The sequence below is a fragment of the Pelophylax lessonae genome, assembly GCF_965119305.1.
Source record: "Pelophylax lessonae genome assembly, chromosome: 6".
NCBI lineage: Eukaryota > Metazoa > Chordata > Amphibia > Anura > Ranidae > Pelophylax > Pelophylax lessonae.
The window spans coordinates 115807831-115827949 of NC_138773.1; the positions used below are offsets into that span (position 1 = coordinate 115807831).

The 20119-nt window shown below is 45.3% G+C and overlaps 1 protein-coding gene across 1 annotated transcript in view; it reads right to left on the bottom strand.

The window, feature by feature from the left end:
- TMC5 (transmembrane channel like 5) overlaps nt 1-17797 on the bottom strand; it is a 269346-nt gene extending 251549 nt beyond the window's left edge. The window contains exon 1 of the mRNA XM_082260900.1: nt 17672-17797. The gene's annotated coding sequence lies outside the window, so the exon portion shown is untranslated. The remainder of the gene's footprint in view (nt 1-17671) is intronic.
- Nucleotides 17798-20119: the final 2322 nt, after the last annotated feature.

A 20119-nucleotide genomic window follows, 5' to 3' on the forward strand; every position in this document is an offset into this window, starting at 1 on the left:
AAACAATGAATTTGTGCCAAAAAATTTGTTGTATATGGACTTAGTTGTCTGTGTGGCCTAGTCTATGTTGGATGAACCATCTGGGCTATGAGCACAGGGTTTGGGGAACACCATCGTCTAATAGACGATGGTGACTCAGAGCATAGTGTCCCCAGACTTTTTGCCTGATATCACAATAGTAGTACCTAGGGTCTCAAATTATTTGGGATTGAGGCAATCTCACCAAGTCTACCAGGTAAGGAGCTGTTTGACCAATTGTGTAACAGAGAGACTTTTAGTATATTTACATTAGATAGTATAGCCCCCAGTCCATACTGTTAAGGTTTTACTTTCACTCTCTAATAAAAAAAAATGTTTGCGCTATGTTTTGCGCTTTCCTTGTTTTTTGTTTTTTTTTCACAACTCAGATGTTTGGAAGATAGCAAGGTAAAGAGTGCATTTATCCTAGAGCAGTGGTTCTCAAATCCGGTCCTCGGGACCCACTAACAGGCCAGATTTTAAGTATTACCTTGGGGGATGCAGACTAGAATACTGCAATCACTGAGAAGCAAATGAGATCACCTGTGATGTAATTTAGTTATCTTGCAAACCTGGCCTGTTGGTGGGTCCTGAGGACCGGATTTGAGAACCACTGTCCTAGAGCACAGAGTGTCTTTATTGTTCAAAGAAGTGGCTACAGGTATTTTAGGAAGTTAAAAATGAAGTCTAAGATACAAATGACATCACCTAAAAGTGTGGGGAAGCATAAAATGTAAGCATTTGTAGACAAGGTTGCATTACAAAAAAACTGGTAAAAAGAACAATAAAAATATAAATCACATAAAAGAACTAAGGAATAGCAGCCCTTGTGTAGATTGTAATAGGCAATGAACATACAGTAAACAAACAAATGTGTGAATCTCCTCAAAAGTCCATCAGGACAGAAAAGTCCAACATATAAGCAGCGCTGAAATCAGTGTGACCCCCTCAAAGAATCAACACAGGTGAGTCCACAACCAATCCAAAGGTAGGGATGATCCAACATCACAGAGTGAATGTGAGAGTAACAGCTTCCACCACACCTCGTGACACCCTTAGGTAATGCTCACTCACCAAACCAAATATATGCTGGCAATGTGCTTTTAAATATATCCTCACTCAGAGGATATATCAGACATATATACTCCAACTGCCACAGGAACTGATGACGCCAAGATCCAGATCATATGTATTGAATGACCTCAGGCAGTGTCCGCATACATATCCAGCCAGAGAATATGGAGTGACATATAGGAAAGAAAGGGCTCATAGGGTAGTAGTTCAAACCAAAGATTTATTAAGAAAGAACCCCCCTATCCCTTACTCTATACACTCACAATTAACATAATACACAGAGGCACATATAGATGTATAGCTGGCAAAACAGACAGCAGCAGAGCCGCTGGGATCTCACCGTCCCTCACTCGTCTGGGACCGGAGGAATGCGAAGACCTCCGTAGAATTCGGGCCTCTGTAGAAGTCAGTTTGATGACGAAACGCGTCAAACTGATACAAAAAAAACATATAGCCCTAAGACACAACAAACAGTATACTTTTATGGAATTTAAAGTTAGTGCTGTGATTACTGAGGGTGTGATATGCATGGTAATTCATTTATTAGCAGTTTTTAACTAAATTTTGGCAGAAATAATGTTTTAAAAAAATTTTTGGGGGGGGGGGAAAGTTTTCTCATTTATAGTCGATTACAACAGATCTCACTAGTTTGACAAATATTTTGCATATCGCAGTCACAAAATAAAATAGTCTGCTGCAACTTTTCTTTAAATTCTATAGAGGTATGGGTTGACTCTCAGACACTCTCGCTTTGAGATCTCACTGAATGCTGCAGGACATGGTTCTCAAGTATGAGATATGAATTATATAAAATTGTTCTCACTGGCTGGGTGTGCATCCCTGTAAGCCAATGGTAACAAAAATGAAAATTGAAGTGCCACCCCACTGCTAAGAGGTTCAGAACCAACTTTTTTCCAATACAGGTCAAGGGGGCAATCCAAAAAGTAGCCAGCGCTGCCAAACCAGCTGCTGACATGGCCTGTGCTTGCAATTAAGCTGGAAAAAATAATATTAAAGTTTCAGTTTATTTCTAGTCTATTCACATTGTTGTCAATCAAGCCCTAATGAAAGGGGTGCTCTTGGACACCCAATGTCGTTGACTATTTTTTGAATTATTTCCCTGACTTTTCTTTAAAGTTGTATCATTCTGGACCTCTTAAAAGTGATGGGCGCTTCAATTTCCAATTTTGCTACATTACTCTACAAACCAAGGAGACATCTGTGGTGTAGTAGCCATCTACCTGCGAACCAGATCATTTATACAATACTTTAAGACGGCAATATCCGTGAGATATTCTTTTGGGTCCAGCACTATTTACCACTTTCCTCAACTGAAAGATAATGGTGGAAATGGTCTAAGTCCTAAAGATGTGTGTTGTTTGCTTCTTCACTTCACATATGGTCTTCTAGGCTTCACACTGAAGATACTGTCAACCTGGCCCAGGCAGGCAAATCAGGTTGATTACAGTAGCAAAGAAGGGGTTAAGACTATTGGTACTCAACAGTAACTGAATTTGTTAAATCCGTCTGAAACTGAGATTTTAGTCTTGCATTATTGTTGAGGATATGACCACTATAGTTCACACATTCACCCAGACCCTTAATTCACCACTAAGCCATATAATATATGGTATCTAATGCCTCGTTTCCACTGAGCGGAACGGTTCGGGTCGGTACAGTTTGGAAGGGTTAGAATGGTCCGGTCTATTCAGGTGAGCGTTTCCACTGCAAGTCGGGCCACCAGGGACCATGCGGGGTTTACACCAAATGAGGTGTTTGTTTTGCTCTTTCATTTGACGTGAGCATTGAAGTTTTCCTGTCCGCCAATCAGTGGAATCTATCGTGTGACGCCAGTAGCTCCGCCCTAACCGTACCGTTCCATTTCCTATGGCCCTACATCTGAAGCAGGACCAGGAATGGTGTGGTTTGGTTCGGTTGTATGGACCACTTTCATAATGGAAACACTCAAATTAGTGTACCGTACCGAACCGACCCGAACCGATCCGCTCAGTGGAAACAAGGCATTGGTGTATGGCTCACAATGCATGATAAAAATGAACTATTCTGGGAATACAAGTTAGTGAAAATGTTGTTGTGGCTTTAAGGGAGGAGGAACAATTTTCTTCATATGCGCAGTGTGAATTGTTCTGATATGTAACAGGTTTACTTTAGGTTGGAAAACCAATTTTGGCTATAAAAAATACATGGGGAAATCTTGATTCTTCAGGCAATTAACTTTATTGCAACTAAAGGGTGTAATCCACTACTCAAACAGCTCAATAAAAAAAAACCCTGACATTCAGTAATAGCTGGGTGCATCCATAATGTAATAGACAGCCGGAAAATCCAATAGTACTTGATAAACAGTGAAGTGAAATTTATTATGCAAAGCATACAATAAATGACAACCTCCCAGTGGACTTTGAATTGTAAGCTTGGCACCTACAATCCAATTTTGAATAATTGCAGGGTGGCCACAAGCACAGGTAGAAGAGGACATTTATTGATGTCATTCCACAACTTTGACTCTTCTACATGTGATCATTACCAATCAGATGTTGATCAGTACTGGCTACCATGTGATGTTTGTTTTTTGAATGTCTGTAGAACTCAGCATAAACCCATGTGAAAGAAATAAATTATACATTAAATTAAAATGTTCCCTTTTGCAATATAATTGGTATTAAAAAGTGTTTGAGAATAAAGTTCAGGTGGGTAGTAGTTTCAATATGTAGCCATAAAAAAGAACATTGAGACATGACCTCAAATTAGCAGGAGGAAAGTTCATAACCTAACTAAAAATAAGGTTACCAGATCTTCAAAATTAAGTCCAGTGGGCACCATACTGACCATTGCCACGTTTAACTACACCCGCTAAAAGTTACACCCAAAAAAAAACCTTGCCCTATTTTTAACAAACTCTGAAACAATTTGCCGCAGACTTTTGGAAAAGGAGGCAGACATTAATCACTTAAGCCCCGGAAGATTTTACCCCCTTCCTGACCAGGGGGTATTTTGCGATTCGGCACTGTGTGAATTTAACGGACAATTGCACGGTCGTGTGACGCTGTACCTAAACGAATTTGACGTCCTTTTTTCCCCACAAACAGGGCTTTCTTTTGGTGGTATTTGATCACCTGTGCGATTTTTTGATCATGCGCTATAAACAAAAAAAAGCGTCAATTTTGCAAAAATAACAATATTTTTTACATTTTTTATATGAAATTCCCCCCGAAAAAAATCAAAATTTTTTAACATTTTCGGCCAATTTGTTTTATGCTACATATGTTTGGTAAAAAAAATCGCAAAAAGCGTATTTTGATTGGTTTGCACAAAAGTTATCGCGTTTACTAACAAAGAGAAAGATTTTTGGCATTTTTGTTGTTTTTTTTTAACGCGTAATGGCGGCGATCTGCGATTTTTTTGTGGTACTGCGACATTGCGGCGGACAGATCGGACCCTTGACTGACATTTTTGACACTTTTGGGGTTACCAGTGACATTTCTACAGTAATCAGTGCTATACATATGCACAGTTACTGTAAAATTACACTGGCAGTGAAGGGGTTAACTTTATTTGAGAGGGAGGGGCTGTGTGTGTCCCTAGGGGCGTGATTCTAACTGTGATTGGCTGTGGCTTGAGCTGTAGGAACAGTGATCAACGGTCCTACATAGTAGAACCGTATGATCATTGTTTCTACACAGGGGAGAATGACAGGCGGCTTGTTTACACTAGCCGCCTGCCTTTCTCCCTCTCCACCGACGATCGCCGAGTGACTGGCGGACATCGGGTCCGCCGGTCACACGCATGGGGGGGTCCGTGACCGCGCTGGAGCGGGAGCGCGCCGCCGGCAGCGCGCGCTCGCTCCCCAGAGCCTCACAGGCTAGTGACATATATATACGTCACTTTCCCTGTGAGGGGCTGAGCGCCGCAGTATATGTACTTGCGGCGGTCGGCAAGTGGTTAAAGGATTTAAGATGAAATACCTTGGACCTATGAGTAGGTAAATGATTTCTGAGTATGGCCAATAACAATAGGAAAGTCCTAAAGTGGTATCATTAAATAAAACCTAATGTATTATATATTTGGTTCAAGAATGCATAATGCACAGACTATAAGAGTTAGGAGTGTGTAACACAGTGTGAGGGGTCAAGAGTATGTAAGGAAAAAACACAGGAGCCACAAGTAGGTAGCCCACAGAGTGCAGGGGTCAGGGGTGCTTAAAGCACAAGCGACATGAAAGCATAACACGTGACACCGAGTGCAGGGATCAGGAGTATGTAACACACAGTGCAGGGAATAGGAATATGTAAGTGCAAAAGTAAATTTTATTGGCACAAACAATTCCCTAATATATGAATGTGAGGTGCTAAAATAAAAAGCAGCTATACACACTCAGCTTTCCACTGCAAAGTAATAAAAAATCTCAAAACAATACGGTACAGCACTAGGAATATGTAACACACAGAGTGCATGGATCAGAAATATGTAACTCACATATTGCAGGGGGTCAGGAGTACATAGTGCACAAAGTGCAATTGTCAGGGGTGTGTAACAAACAGGGTGCAGATATAAGAGGTGAGTAATGCACAGGGTGCAAGGATCAGGAGTGTGTAATGCATTGGGCGCAGGAATCTGGAGTTTATAGAGGTCAGGAATACATAACATACAGGCCAGTGCACACATGAATGCGAGATACTGCCCCCCCCCCCAACAGATTTCCCGTCAACCCCCTCCCAGTTCCAATATCCCCCCCCAAATCCCCCACCCCCCCCCCCCCATTCCAGAGACCTCTCCCCTCTATCCCTGAGAGGTGGCAACTATTTCTCTTGTATGTCCCAGTGCATAACTCTTCCCCCAGTACACATCTTTCCTACCCAGTACAGACCACAGATCCATGGGTATAGACCTCTCCCACCAGTACAGACATGATTTGCCTTTCCTTCCTATACAGATCTCTCCCCACCAGTACAGACCTCTCTCCCAATTTAGACCTATCCCCCCAACATCTTTTCCCTAGTACAGACTTCCCCTCAGTACAGACCTTTCCTCCAAGTACAAGTCTTTTCTTCCAGTACAGACCTGTCCAACCAGCACAGTAGTAGTGACACCTCTGCACTGCACTGTTGGGTGGTTGGGGACAGCTCCAGGAATGCTTGTTTTCTGGGGACAGACCCCAGAAAATTGTGACTAATGGTAAACATAACTTGGAAAGTATTACTTTGCAGAAAGAGTAAATTATGTTTGAATCACACTTCCAGCAGGGTTAGCGAGAGTGAAAAGTAAGTGAATTTAACCATTTTTTCATATTTTAGTTTTCAGCACTGTCACATGAATGAGTTACTGTACCCAAATAAATTTTATATCATTTTTTGTTTGTTTTTTTGTTGGTATTTACTTACCACCTGACTTGTTTTTTTTTTTTTTGTTATATAAAAGAAAATATTTTTTGTTAGTTTTTGTTATAACATTTTGTAAATAAATATTATTACTTCATACATTTCGAAAAGCATCCTGCTACATTTCTTTGGTACAAATAACCCACATCAGTGCATATTATTTAATCTGTGTGAAAGTCATAGAGTCTATAATCTATGGTATATACAGCCCTCAAAAATTCCACTCGCCTGCTCGCATTTTGTGAGTGGAATGATGAGTATGGCGAGTAAGGGCTGTGCTGTATGGGGAATGCAGTGCCTACCGCCACCACCGCCGTTCACATCGCAGCCTGCATTGTAGTGAGTGCATTGTTCTTCAGGAAAGGGTGGACCAGGGGCGCAGAGCAGTGCACCCTGAGCCCACCCATTGTGTGACAATAGCGAATGAATATTCGCTATTGTCACACGAACCCCCCTCCTGATCCTGCTCCTGGGCAATCAGGAAGCTGGTCCGAGATCCGTTTCCTGATTGGCCGAAAGGCGAACAATTGCCATTGGCCGAGGAAGAGGAGGAGGACTCGGGAGATGCGGAGGATTAGGAGAAGCCGCCACTGCATCAGTTAAGTGAACGCTGGTCTCTCTGCACGCTGTGCTAACTCTGCATTTAAGGGGGCACGCTGTGGTCACTCTACATTGAAGGGGGAACGCTGTGGTCACTCTACATTGAAGGGGGCATGCTGTGGGCACTCTACATTTAAGGGGGCACGCTGTGGGCACTCCACATTTAAGGGGGCACGCTGTGGTCACTCTACATTTAAGGGGGCACTCTGTGAGCACTCTACATTTAAGGGGGCACGCTGTGGTCACTCTACATTTAAGAGGGCATGCTGTGGTCACTCTACATTTAAGGGGGCACTCTGTGAGCACTCTACATTTAAGGGGGCACGCTGTGGGCACTCTGCATTTAAGGGGGCACGCTGTGCGCACTCTGCATTGAAAGGGGGCACGCTGTGGGCACTCTGCATTGAAAGGGTGCACGCTGTGGTCACTCTGCATTGAAAGGGAGCACGCTGTGGTCACTCTGCATTGAAAGGGGGCACGCTGTGGTCACTCTGCATTGAAAGGGGGCACACTGTGGGCACTCTGCATTTAAGGGGGCACGCTGTGGGCACTCTGCATTGAAAGGGGGCATGCTGTGGTCACTCTGGCGAGGGCGTGTTTAGGGGCGGAGCAGGGTAGGGTTTGGGTGGGGCAACAAGTGGCGAATAACTTTTAAGGCCTGGCTAGTAGCTCATGACTTGAAATTTTGAGCCCTGGTATGTATATTTGAAAATTGAACAAATTTAATGTACTGACTAGCTATCTCATTTCTTTAGGTCCTAAAATGCCAGGACAGCACAAATACCCCACCCCCACCCCCAAATTACCCTTTTTTGGAAAACAGACAGTCCTTTGTGTGCACTAAGGCTCCGTTTCCACTATTGCGACTTGTTGTGCGACTTGACACATGTCAAGTCGCACAGCAAGTCAAAAGCCATTCATTTCAATTTGGCCCGTTCTAACTGCTGCGACTTCAGTCGCCGCGACTTGAAAAGTAGTTTGTGCACTACTTTTGGGACGACTTCAGTGCGACTTCCTTCTATAATGAGGGACAAGTCGCACTGAAAGCCGCAAACAACTTATTATTATTTTTATTATACAGGATTTATATAGCGCCAACAGTTTGCGCAGCGCTTTACAATGTGAAGGAAGACAATACAGTTACAATACAGTTCAAAACAGGAGGAACTAGAGGGCCCTGCTCGTTAGAGCTTACAATCTAGAAGGGAGGGTCAAGTGAAAAAAAAGGCAATAACCGTGGGGGATGGGTTGATGGAGAAAAAGGAGGTACATTTGTTAGGGGTTGGTAGGATAGGCTTCTCTGAAAAGGAGGGTTTTCAGAGATCGCCTAAAAGCTAATAGAGTGGGGGATAATCGGACAGATAAGGGTAAGGAGTTCCATAGGATTGGAGAGGCTCTGGAAAAGTCCTGGAGGCGAGCATGGGAGGAGGTGATGAGTGAGCTAGAGAGCAGGAGGTTTTGAGAGGAACGAAGAGAGCGATTAGGTTGGTATTTTGAGATGAGGCTGGTGATGTAGCTGGGGGCTAAGCTGTGGATGGCTTTGTAAGATGTTGTAAGTATTTTGAATTTAATTTGTTGGGTGAGCGGAAGCCAGTGGAGGGCTTGACAGAGAGGAGCAGAGGACACTGAGCGATTGGTGAGGTGGATGAGTCTGGCGGCAGCATTCATGATGGATTGAAGGGGGGATAGCCTGTGTAAAGGTAAGCCAATGAGAAGGGAATTGCAGTAGTCGAGGCGCGAGATGACCAGGGAGTGAACTAGGAGTTTTGTTGTGTCTTTGGTTAGAAAGGGGCGTGTTTTGGAGATGTTGCGGAGGCTGAGGCGGCAAGATTTGGACAGCGATTGGATGTGGGGTTTGAAGTAGAGTTCAGAGTCCAGGACAACACCTAAGACCTTGGCATGTGGGGATGGGCTGATGGTAATGCCATTGATATTGACGGAGAAATCAGGGGAAGGGGCACGAGGTGGAGGAAAAATTATAAGCTCGGTTTTGGATGGATTGAGTTTGAGGAAGTGGTGAGACATCCAGACCGATATATCTGATAGTATATTAGTGATACGTGAGGAGACTGAGGGAGAGAGCTGAGGAGTGGATAGGTAGATTTGGGTATCGTCAGCGTAGAGATGGTATTGGAAGCCGTGGGAGGCTATCAACTGACCTAGAGAGGAGGTGTAGATTAAAAATAGGAGGGGTCCAAGAACAGAGCCTTGGGGGACTCCAACAGAGAAGGGAAGAGGAGAGGAGGAAGTAGAATTGTAGGTAACGCTAAAGGTGCGGTTAGATAACTTACACTACGAAGTCGCGCTAGAAGTAGCACGACTTCGTAGCCACGATAGTGGAAACGGAGCCTTAGAGGCATGGTGAAGTTGTAATTTTTTGTTACAATTTTTTGGAATATTAAGAAATCAAATACATTTTTTTTACAAAGTTGTCATTTTAACAAGCTATTTCTCACACACAGTATAAGCATACTTACAATTATATCCTGACTGTGACTGGTGTGACCCAGACACTGTGACTGGGGTGGTGGTGAACAGAGACACTGTGACTGGCTGCAATATTAGGGCTCCTTTACATTTGAGGTTGGGGTGTCGGTAAAAACTTGAGGTAGAGCTGCAGAGGCAGCATCTGGGGGTGTAAACATGCCACAGCTGCAATGCTTTGCTTTGAAATTGTGGCAGCTAATATACACCCACCGACTGCAATCCATTTAAGTGAATAGCGGTGTTTGTGTGGGGTAAAGCAGGTAATGAGGAGGTGATACATGCCTCCTCACTGCTCGTTAAATGCTCTCTGAAGAGTGATCTGAACATTGATCGCTCTTCGGAGAGCATCACACATGGAATGAGTCCTTATGGTGACACTATGGAGTTGATTTACTAAAACTGGAGAGTGCAAAATCTGCTGCAACTGTGCATGTAACCAATCCATTTCTTACTTCAGCTTGTTCAATTAAGCTTTGGCAAAAAAAAAAACCTGGAAGCTGATTGGTTTCTGTGCAGAGCTGCACCAGATTTTGCACTTTCCAGTTTTAGTAAATCAACCCCAATGACTGGTGTGGTGATGATCAGGGATGCGGGGACTGGTGTAGTAATGATCAGGGATACTGTGACGGGTGCAGCAGTAATCAATGTCACTGGGAAAGTTGTGATGGTGATCAGGGGCATGGTGACTGTTGTGGTGATTATTAGGGACACTGTGAGTGATGTGGCAGAGATTAGGGGCACTGGGACTGGTATGATGGTGATCAGGGACACTGTGACACATGCGGCAGAGATTAGGGACACTGGGACTGGTGTGGTGATGACCAGGGACACTGTGACACATGCAGCAGTGAATAGGGACACTGGGACTGGTATGATGGTGATCAGGGACACTGTGACACATGCTGCATAGATTAGGGACACTGGGACTGGTATGATGGTGATCAGGGACACTTTGACATATGCGGCAGAGATTAGGGACACTGGGACTGGTATGATGGTGATCAGGGACACTGTGACACATGCGGCAGAGATTAGGGACACTGGGACTGGTATGATGGTGATCAGGGACACTGTGACACATGCGGCAGAGATTAGGGACACTGGGACTGGTATGATGGTGATCAGGGACACTGTGACACATGCAGCAGTGAATAGGGACACTGGGACTGGTGTGGTGGTGATCAGGGACCTGGTGACTGCTGTGGCAGTGATTAGGGACATCACAAGTGGTGTAGCGGTGATTAGGGAGGACTGGGAAGGGTATGGCAGTGACTAGGGACATTGTGACTGATGTTGTACTGATCAGCTACACGGTCTGTTTTGGAGGGGATTATGGGCACTGTGAGCAATGTGGCAGTAATTAACCAATTTAGCTCTGGAAGGTTTTACCCCCTTAATGACCAGGCTATTATTTGCGATTTGGCACTGCGCTACTTTAATGACATATTGCGCGGTCATGCGACACTGTACCCAAATACAATTGATGTCCTTTTTTCCCCACAAATAGAGCTTTCTTTTGGTGGTATTTGATCACCTCTGCGGTTTTTAGATTTTGCGCTATAAACAAAAAAAGAGCGACAATTTTGGAAAAAAAAAACAAACATATTTTTTACTTTCTGCTATAAAACATTCCCAATAAAAAAAATCCCAAAAAGCGCGTTTTAATCTGTTTGCGCAAAAGTTATAGCGTTTACAAACTACGGGATAGATTTTTGGACTTTTTATTTATTTATTTATTTTTATATTAGTAATGGCGGCGATTTTTATCGGGACTGCGACTTTGCGGTGGGGTTAATGTATGCCTAACTGTGCTTACTCACTGTAGTGGGGGGGGGGGGGGCTCTGTGACAGGCACAGAGATAGATCGGGGTTTTAGCTGAGCTGAAACTCCTGATCTCTCTCTGCCTGTGTGACAGAAGTGCCACCTGCTTTGTTTACATAAGCAGGCGGGTCTTCTGTCAGTTTCTCTGAGGATTGCGGGAGGCCGGTGGCAATTGCTGCCGCTCCTCTTGCGGCCCGCCCCCCGCTGTGTCTAAACACAGCAGGAGCAAGGCTCCGGGGGCGCACGCGCCCCACCAAGACCGTGTGCACGAAATCACGTAGATCTATGTGATTTTGCGCAGCTGAGCCGCCCTGCTGCAGTATATCTGCTGTGAGTGGTCGGCAACTGGTTAAGGACACTGTGAGTGGTGTGGCGGTGGTGAGGGACACTGAGAGTAGTGCGGGGGTGATTAGGGACACTATGCATGTTGTGGGGGTGGTTAGGGACACTGAGAGTAGTGCGGGGGTGATTAGGGACACTATGCATGTTGTGGGGGTGGTTAGGGACACTGAGAGTAGTGCGGGGGTGATTAGGGACACTATGCATGTTGTGGGGGTGGTTAGGGACACTGAGAGTAGTGCGGGGGTGATTAGGGACTCTATGCATGTTGTGGGGGTGGTTAGGGACACTGAGAGTAGTGCGGGGGTGATTAGGGACACTATGCATGTTGTGGGGGTGGTTAGGGACACTGAGAGTAGTGCGGGGGTGATTAGGGACACTATGCATGTTGTGGGGGTGGTTAGGGACACTGAGAGTAGTGCGGGGGTGATTAGGGACACTATGCATGTTGTGGGGGTGGTTAGGGACACTGAGAGTAGTGCGGGGGTGATTAGGGACACTATGCATGTTGTGGGGGTGGTTAGGGACACTGAAAGTAGTGCGGGGGTGATTAGGGACACTATGCATGTTGTGGGGGTGGTTAGGGACACTAAGAGTAGTGCGGGGGTGATTAGGGACACTATGCATGTTGTGGGGGTGGTTAGGGACACTGAGAGTAGTGCGGGGGTGATTTGGGACACTATGCATGTTGTGGGGGTGGTTAGGGACACTGAGAGTAGTGCGGGGGTGATTAGGGACACTATGCATGTTGTGGGGGTGGTTAGGGACACTGTGAGTGGGGCAGGGGTGATTAGGGACACTATGCATGTTGTGGGGGTGGTTAGGGACACTGAGAGTAGTGCGGGGGTGATTAGGGACACTATGTATGTTGTGGGGTTGGTTAGGGACACTGAGAGTAGTGCGGGGGTGATTAGGGACACTATGCATGTTGTGGGGGTGGTTAGGGACACTGAGAGTAGTGCGGGGGTGATTAGGGACACTATGTATGTTGTGGGGGTGGTTAGGGACACTGAGAGTAGTGCGGGGTTGATTAGGAACACTACGCATGTTGTGGGGGTGGTTAGGGACCCTGAGAGTAGTGCGGGGGTGATTAGGGACACTATGCATGTTGTGGGGGTGGTTAGAGACACTGAGAGTAGTGCGGGGGTGATTAGGGACACTATGCATGTTGTGGGGGTGGTTAGAGACACTGAGAGTAGTGCGGGGTTGATTAGGGACACTATGCATGTTGTGTGGGTGGTTAGGGACACTGTGAGTGGGGCGGGGGTGATTAGGGACACTACGCATGTTGTGGGGGTGGTTAGGGATACTGTGAGTGGGGTGGCATAGATTAGGACGCTGTGACTGGTGTTGTACTGATCAGGGACACTGTGACTGTTTTGGAGGGGATTATGGACACTGTGAGCAACGTGGCAGTGATTAAGGACACTGTGAGTGGCGTGGCAATGATTAGGGACACTGTGAGTGGCGTGGCAATGATTAGGGACACTGTGAGTGGCGTGGCAATGATTAGGGACACTGTAAGTGGTGCAGCAGTGAGTGATCAGTTATAATGAAACTGGAGCGGTGGTGATTAGGGACCCTGCGGTCAGTGGCGTAGCGTGGGTTGTCAGCGCCCGGGGCAAGGTAAGTAATTTGCGCCCCCTACACAAATCTACACAGACCATTACACTGACACCTACACTGACCTAGCTGACCACTACAGAGACCTACCTTATTCCTACACTAACCTAACTGATTACTATACTGACACCTACTCAGACCTACCTGACCACTACACAGACACCTACACTGACCTACCTTTAGATGCCTTGTGTGTCTGTCAGTCCAGAAAAACATCTCTCATGGTTTCACCTCACCTCTCACAACTCTCTCTTCAGTCCTCTTCACGCTGTGCTGGCTGAGTGCCACAACTGGAAAGATAGAGGTGAATGATTCCTGTGACAGCGCCGGGCAGCTGAGTGAAAAGAAGGATGCTGATTCGCTGAGCTGCCTGAGCTGTGCAGAACGCGCCACTGACAGGCGGGGCTTGGCTTGCAATGCTACGCCAATGGGCAGGGGAGGCACAGTCCATCTCCGCCCCGCCTTGACCCGCAATTTCCAGCCATAGGGCGCCTGCCGGCTATTTCCCAGCCTAAAGATGGCGGCAGCCGCAAACAGTGTGTAAAGACACCGTGTTAGTATAGTAATATATATATATATATAATGTCAGACAGAGTGACACTGCAGGATGCGCCCCCCCCCCAGATGTTGCGCCCGGTGCGGCCGGCCCCCCGTGCACCCCCCACGCTACGCCACTGCCTGCGGTGACTGGCAGCACTGGTCTTGTGATATCGTACTACTGTGATGGTGATCAGAGACAATGCCTGGCGACAATGACACACAGAAATAGTATAAATGAAAAATACAATACTGATTAAACAAGTGCCCACACACAAAAAAATACACAAACAAATTAACAAACACTATGCACAAAATGAATAAGGTCTAATGGTGAATGAGCTGAAAGTTTCCAACCACCACATGAAACGTATAATTTCTGAAGACTCCCCAAATATGTACCTTTCACTTAGAATATGCACTTACCAAAAGTGCGTGTCTATCCTTTCACAGATCAGGCAAACACAGCTTGTACATTCACAAACAAGGTAATAAAGGGAGACCCCCTTGATAAAGTTGCTGAAGAATGAAACGCGTTGGAGGTGGAGAATCAAGCCGGGAGCTTCTATGGTTTGTATCTGTGCTGGATTTTAGCTGTGAGAGCTGAGCAGTGGATGGATCACTTGTATCTATTTGCCGATCCTGCATTTCATCTGGATTATTTGTGCTATACTACAAGCCTGCTATTTTCTTGTTCTACGTGAGTATATTTCATCATGTTTTAATAAAGCAATATCACACAATATCAAAGTTTTCCTTTGATAATTATATGTTCACCTGAGGGATAGAGTTGCTGGAGGAGAAAAAAAAAAAGAGCAATGTTTCAAGGGACAGCCCTGGCAATTACCACTTTCTTTGTGAATATAGAGTACAAGCTGTGTTTGCCTAATCTGTCAAAGGATAGGCACGCACTTTTGGTAAGTGTGTTCTGTGAGTGCGGTGAAGGGAACATGTTTGTGAAGTCTTCGAAAATTGGAAGTTTTGCATGGTGGTACAAATGTTTTAGCTCATTTACCACTGGATTTTGGTAAATTTGTTTGTATATATGTATTTTTTTTGTGTGGGAACACTTGTTTTTTTAGTAGGATAAAATGATATGCATGAAAACGATATAAATGTCTTAAAGTGGTTGTAAAGGCAGAAAGTTTTCTTTTATCTGAATGCATTCTATGCATTAAGATAAAAAACCTTCTGTGTGCAGCAGCCCCCCCTCAACCCCCCTAATACTTACCTGAGCCACATCTCGATCCAGCGATGTTGCACAAGAGCCTCAGCTGTCCTCCCCTCCTGAACAGCTGAGACACAGCAGGGGGAGCCATTGGCTCCTGCTGCTGTCAATTTAAAGTCAGTGAGCCAATGAGGAGGGAGATGGAGCAGGGCAAAGCCGCGTCTGCATGGGCACACAGAGCAGTGGCTCGGGTGCCCCCATAGCAAGCTGCTTGCTGTGGGGGCACTCGGCAGGAGGGAGAGGCCAGGAGCGCCAGTGTTCTATCAGAATACCGCTACCTATCAGATTTTGAAACCGGAAGTGACGTATGAACTAGAACAGCTTACTGCGCATGCGCTATGCGTTCCAACATGGCCGCTATGCGTTCCAATGGGTTTCCTCACAAAGCAGAGGCGGACATCTTCTTACATCCACGAAAGGCTTGAATTTTACATTTATTTTAGCAGTAAACTCACCTTCTATACTGAATCACAGTATTACATTTGTATTATTATTGTATTCTAGTAAGTATAGCGACAAGCCTGCAGGCAGAAGGTGGCGACGGCCATCTTGGTACACCCCGCACTGCTCAGCGACAAACTGATTATATAGTGAAATATTTGTGAAATGTTTATTTTTAAAGAAAAAAAAAAAGAACTTTAATATCTCTTTAAAGTGTACCTAAAGGCAAAACTTGTGATAGGTGTTAGAACATCTCTCAGGTTTTTATTGCTGTTTGTTCCCCCATTAAGGAGATTCACACTTTCTACCTGTCCTATTTTCTATTATCACTAAAAGTGAAAAAGTTCTCAGTTATCACCAGGACAGGAATGCAGGGGAAATCTTCCAGTGGGGACACTAGTTTTCGTGATCCTGGTGACAACCAGAAGATCCCTCTCTGTGGATGGATTTCCTCTCACTTCCTGTTTTGGCTATGAGACAGGAATGGAGTGGAAATCTTCCAGTGGGGACACCAGTTCTCGTGATCCTGGTGACAACCAGAAGATCCCTCTCTGTGGATGGATTTCCTCTAACTTCCTGTTTTGGCTATGAGAGAGGAATGGAGGGAAAATCTTCCAGTGGGAACACTAGTTCTGGTGATCCTGGTGACAACCAGAAGATCCCTCCCTGTGGATGGATTTCCTCTAACTTCCTGTTTTGGCTATGACACAGGAATGCAGGGGAAATCTTCCAGTGGGGACACTAGTTCTGGTGATCCTGGTGACAACCAGAAGATCCCTCTCTGTGGATGGATTTCCTCTAGCTTCCTATTTTGGCTATGAGACAGGAATGGAGTGGAAATCTTCCAGTGGGGACACTAGTTCTCATGATCCTGGTGACAACCAGAAGATCCCTCTCTGTGGATGGATTTCCTCTAACTTCCTGTTTTGGCTATGACACAGGAATGGAGTGGAAATCTTCCAGTGGGGACACTAGATCTGGTGATCCTGGTGACAACCAGAAGATCCCTCTCTGTGGATGGATTTCCTCTAACTTTCTGCTTTGGCTATGAGACAGGAATGGAGGGGAAATCTCTCCAATTGGCACAGATGACAGAAAATAAAAACCTTACTGGGGTTACAACCCTCCCTTACTATATCCAGAAAAAATAAGTTTTGCCTTTAGTTCTACTTTAATTAACAGCTCCTACAAAATAACAATATCTATGCACAGATATGAAAATATAGTCAAAGCAGAACACTATATTTACCTTATCTTACCAAGATATTCACATCATGTACACTGTTCTGCCAGTCCCAAAAAGTCAAATATATATAAATGTTTGTTCAAACATTTTAATTGTCTTTCACTTCCTCAAACTTGAATGTGAATCACATTATCTAGTGGCAATTCTATGCTCTTTCATCAAACAGAAACTGTGTGCTATATATTTCTTTTATATTCTTTTTCTTTTTTTAAGGATTTTCTTTTGCACACCAGTATTTAAGCTACTGAAAAATCCAATTAAAACAAGTCTGGATGGCCTTCCATTGATATCTATAAAAGTGTGTTTATTAAAGTTGATATTTAGTGTGCATACAACTTTCGACAGCCGATTCCAACTTTTCATACCAAAATTCCCAAAAGGACAATCTCCAAAATTTTTCTCGTATAGGAACAGAACGAACAATTGTCGTACGATTTTCATACAAGAAAAATCGGAAAAGACTGCCCATGATCAGAAACAATACACACAAAAAAAAAAAAAGCATTTGTTGTACGAATCTTTATAGGTTTCCATTTGCTGTGAAACAATGAAGAAAATTGGACGATCGTGTGACCGATTTTCTTATAGTGTGTGCCCCACTTAAATTATCATTATCTAAAAAAATATATATATAAACGATCCTAGATTATTTTGGAGAATTGTTAGAGGTTGAAAACCAGGGACAGTGCCAGGGGTAACACTTTCACATAAAACTCCAACAGTAGTAGTAGGACAGTGCTTATTGAGAAATATATATATATAGATATATAGCTAAACCTAGGATCTGAAACAGGATTACACGTGTTAAGAGCCCCATGTACAGATTCTGCAAGATCGAGAGAAATAAGTTTTCCTACCTGCAGCCACGATCAGTCCATGGAGTGACCGGGACCTATTAGTTGCTCCAGGCAGGGGTGTCTCTACAGCAGGCAAGGGTTTCTATACAGCAAGCAGATGTCTTCCTCCTCTCCAGCAGGCAGGGGTCTCTATTCAGCAGGCAGGGGTCTCTATTCAGCAGGTAGGGGGTCTCTATTCAGCAGGTAGGGGGTCTCTCTTCTGCAGGCAGTGTTTTCTCTACAGCAGGCAATGTTCTCTCTACAGCAGGCAGGGGTCTCTCTACAGCAGGCAGGGGTCTATTCAGCAGGCAGGGGACTCTATTCAGCAGACAGGGGACTCTATTCAGCAGGCAGGGGACTCTATTCAGCAGACAGGGGACTCTATTCAGCAGACAGGGGACTCTATTCAGCAGACAGGGGACTCTATTCAGCAGACAGGGGTCTCTATTCAGCAGACAGGGGACTCTATTCAGCAGGCAGGGGACTCTATTCAGCAGACAGGGGACTCTATTCAGCAGACAGGGGACTCTATTCAGCAGACAGGGGTCTCTATTCAGCAGACAGGGGACTCTATTCAGCAGACAGGGGACTCTATTCAGCAGACAGGGGTCTCTATTCAGCAGACAGGGGACTCTATTCAGCAGGCAGGGGACTCTATTCAGCAGACAGGGGACTCTATTCAGCAGACAGGGGACTCTATTCAGCAGACAGGGGACTCTATTCAGCAGACAGGGGTCTCTATTCAGCAGACAGGGGACTCTATTCAGCAGACAGGGGACTCTATTCAGCAGACAGGGGACTCTATTCAGCAGACAGGGGTCTCTATTCAGCAGACAGGGGACTCTATTCAGCAGACAGGGGACTCGATTCAGCAGACAGGGGACTCTATTCAGCAGACAGGGGTCTCTACTCAGCAGGCAGGGGTCTCTATTCAGCAGACAGGGGACTCTATTCAGCAGACAGGGGTCTCTATCCAGCAGGCAATGTTCTCTATACAGCAGGCAAGGGTCTCTCTTCAGCAGCCAGGGGTCTCTATCCAGCAGATAGGGGTCTCTATCCAGAAGGCAGGAGTCTCTATTCAGCAGGCAGGAGTCTCTATTCAGCAGGCAGAAATCTCTATCCAGCAGGCAATGTTCTCTATACAGCAGGCAAGGGTCTCTCTTCAGCAGCCAGGGGTCTCTATTCAACAGACAGGGGTTTCTGTTCAGAAGTCAGGGGTCTCTTTTCAGCAGATAGGGGTCTCTATCCAGCAGTCAGGGGTCTCTGTTCAGCAGATAGGGGTCTCCATTCCCAGGTATGGCAGCAGCAGGTGTAAGATACGATGAGGACACTCCCATAGACTCAGCTCCCCTCCTGTCCTCACAGTTACATACAGCACACTTCCCAGCAAAGCAAGCTGTTCCCCAGGAGACCATGCCCTGTGCACAATCCTCCTCTCCGCTTTAGAAATGCACACTGTGTGTTTGTTGCTCACACTCATCCACAAGCAATACACCTGGATGACACAGGGAATATTTGGATACTAACACAGATAGCACATTTCCTATGAAGTGATCAATACCAGGTCTAGAGACATTTAATACAGGCAATACTCCTACTAGTAAAACTTTGCTTCCCTCAAAAAGGAAATGCAAGGAATTGTATAAAGCAGGATTGTATTCATATGTAATGAGCAGCACACAATCATGCTGTAAAGGACATTAGAATCCTTTTATTACATTGGTAATATGCATATAGGATTAGTACATACTGTACATTCCAATTGACATTAGAAAAGGTTGACCTGAACCAGTTGCTGTTAGGAGTGACATTTCTATCAGTATGGTCAGTGACTATAGTGTCTGGTTACATAGGGGCTCTCCTAATCACCTGTGCAGTGACACATGCAGGTCAACGAGACCAGATCAGATTTACATGTGAATGTGTCAAAACCTACACCGTCACAACGCACATAACTTGGGGAATACGTGTACCGCCACTTATTCCGTATGGCTTCCTGACGCACATAGACGCACTTATAGTACAACCAAGGCTACTGCTAGAAATCACGGGGCCCCGTACAGCCTACTTCACAGGGGCTCTCCTCCCCTGAAAATATTAAATGATATTTTTGCTAAAATGCAATGGCCGCCATGCAATGCTGTCGAACAAGACGCAGTCAAATGAATAGTGGCACGGAGGCAATATCGGCACCCCCACAGTGAGTGATTGGTACAGATCGCTCACTGTGTTAATTCAGGATGGTGTGTTGGTTGATGATGGTGAGCCCCCAGCTCACCATTCTGAAATGACCCCCCTGTGTGCCCCCAGCAGCTGCCACCCGGGGAAGAGTGAAACTGGCAGCACTACAAGGAAAGGGGGATGCAGGGGTCCCAGACAGCAGGGAGAGCAGATACTAGAACTGACCACCCTGCAGTGCAGCTGGAGGAAGAAAGGGAAAGTACAAGCTGGCAGCACTGCCAAGGGTCA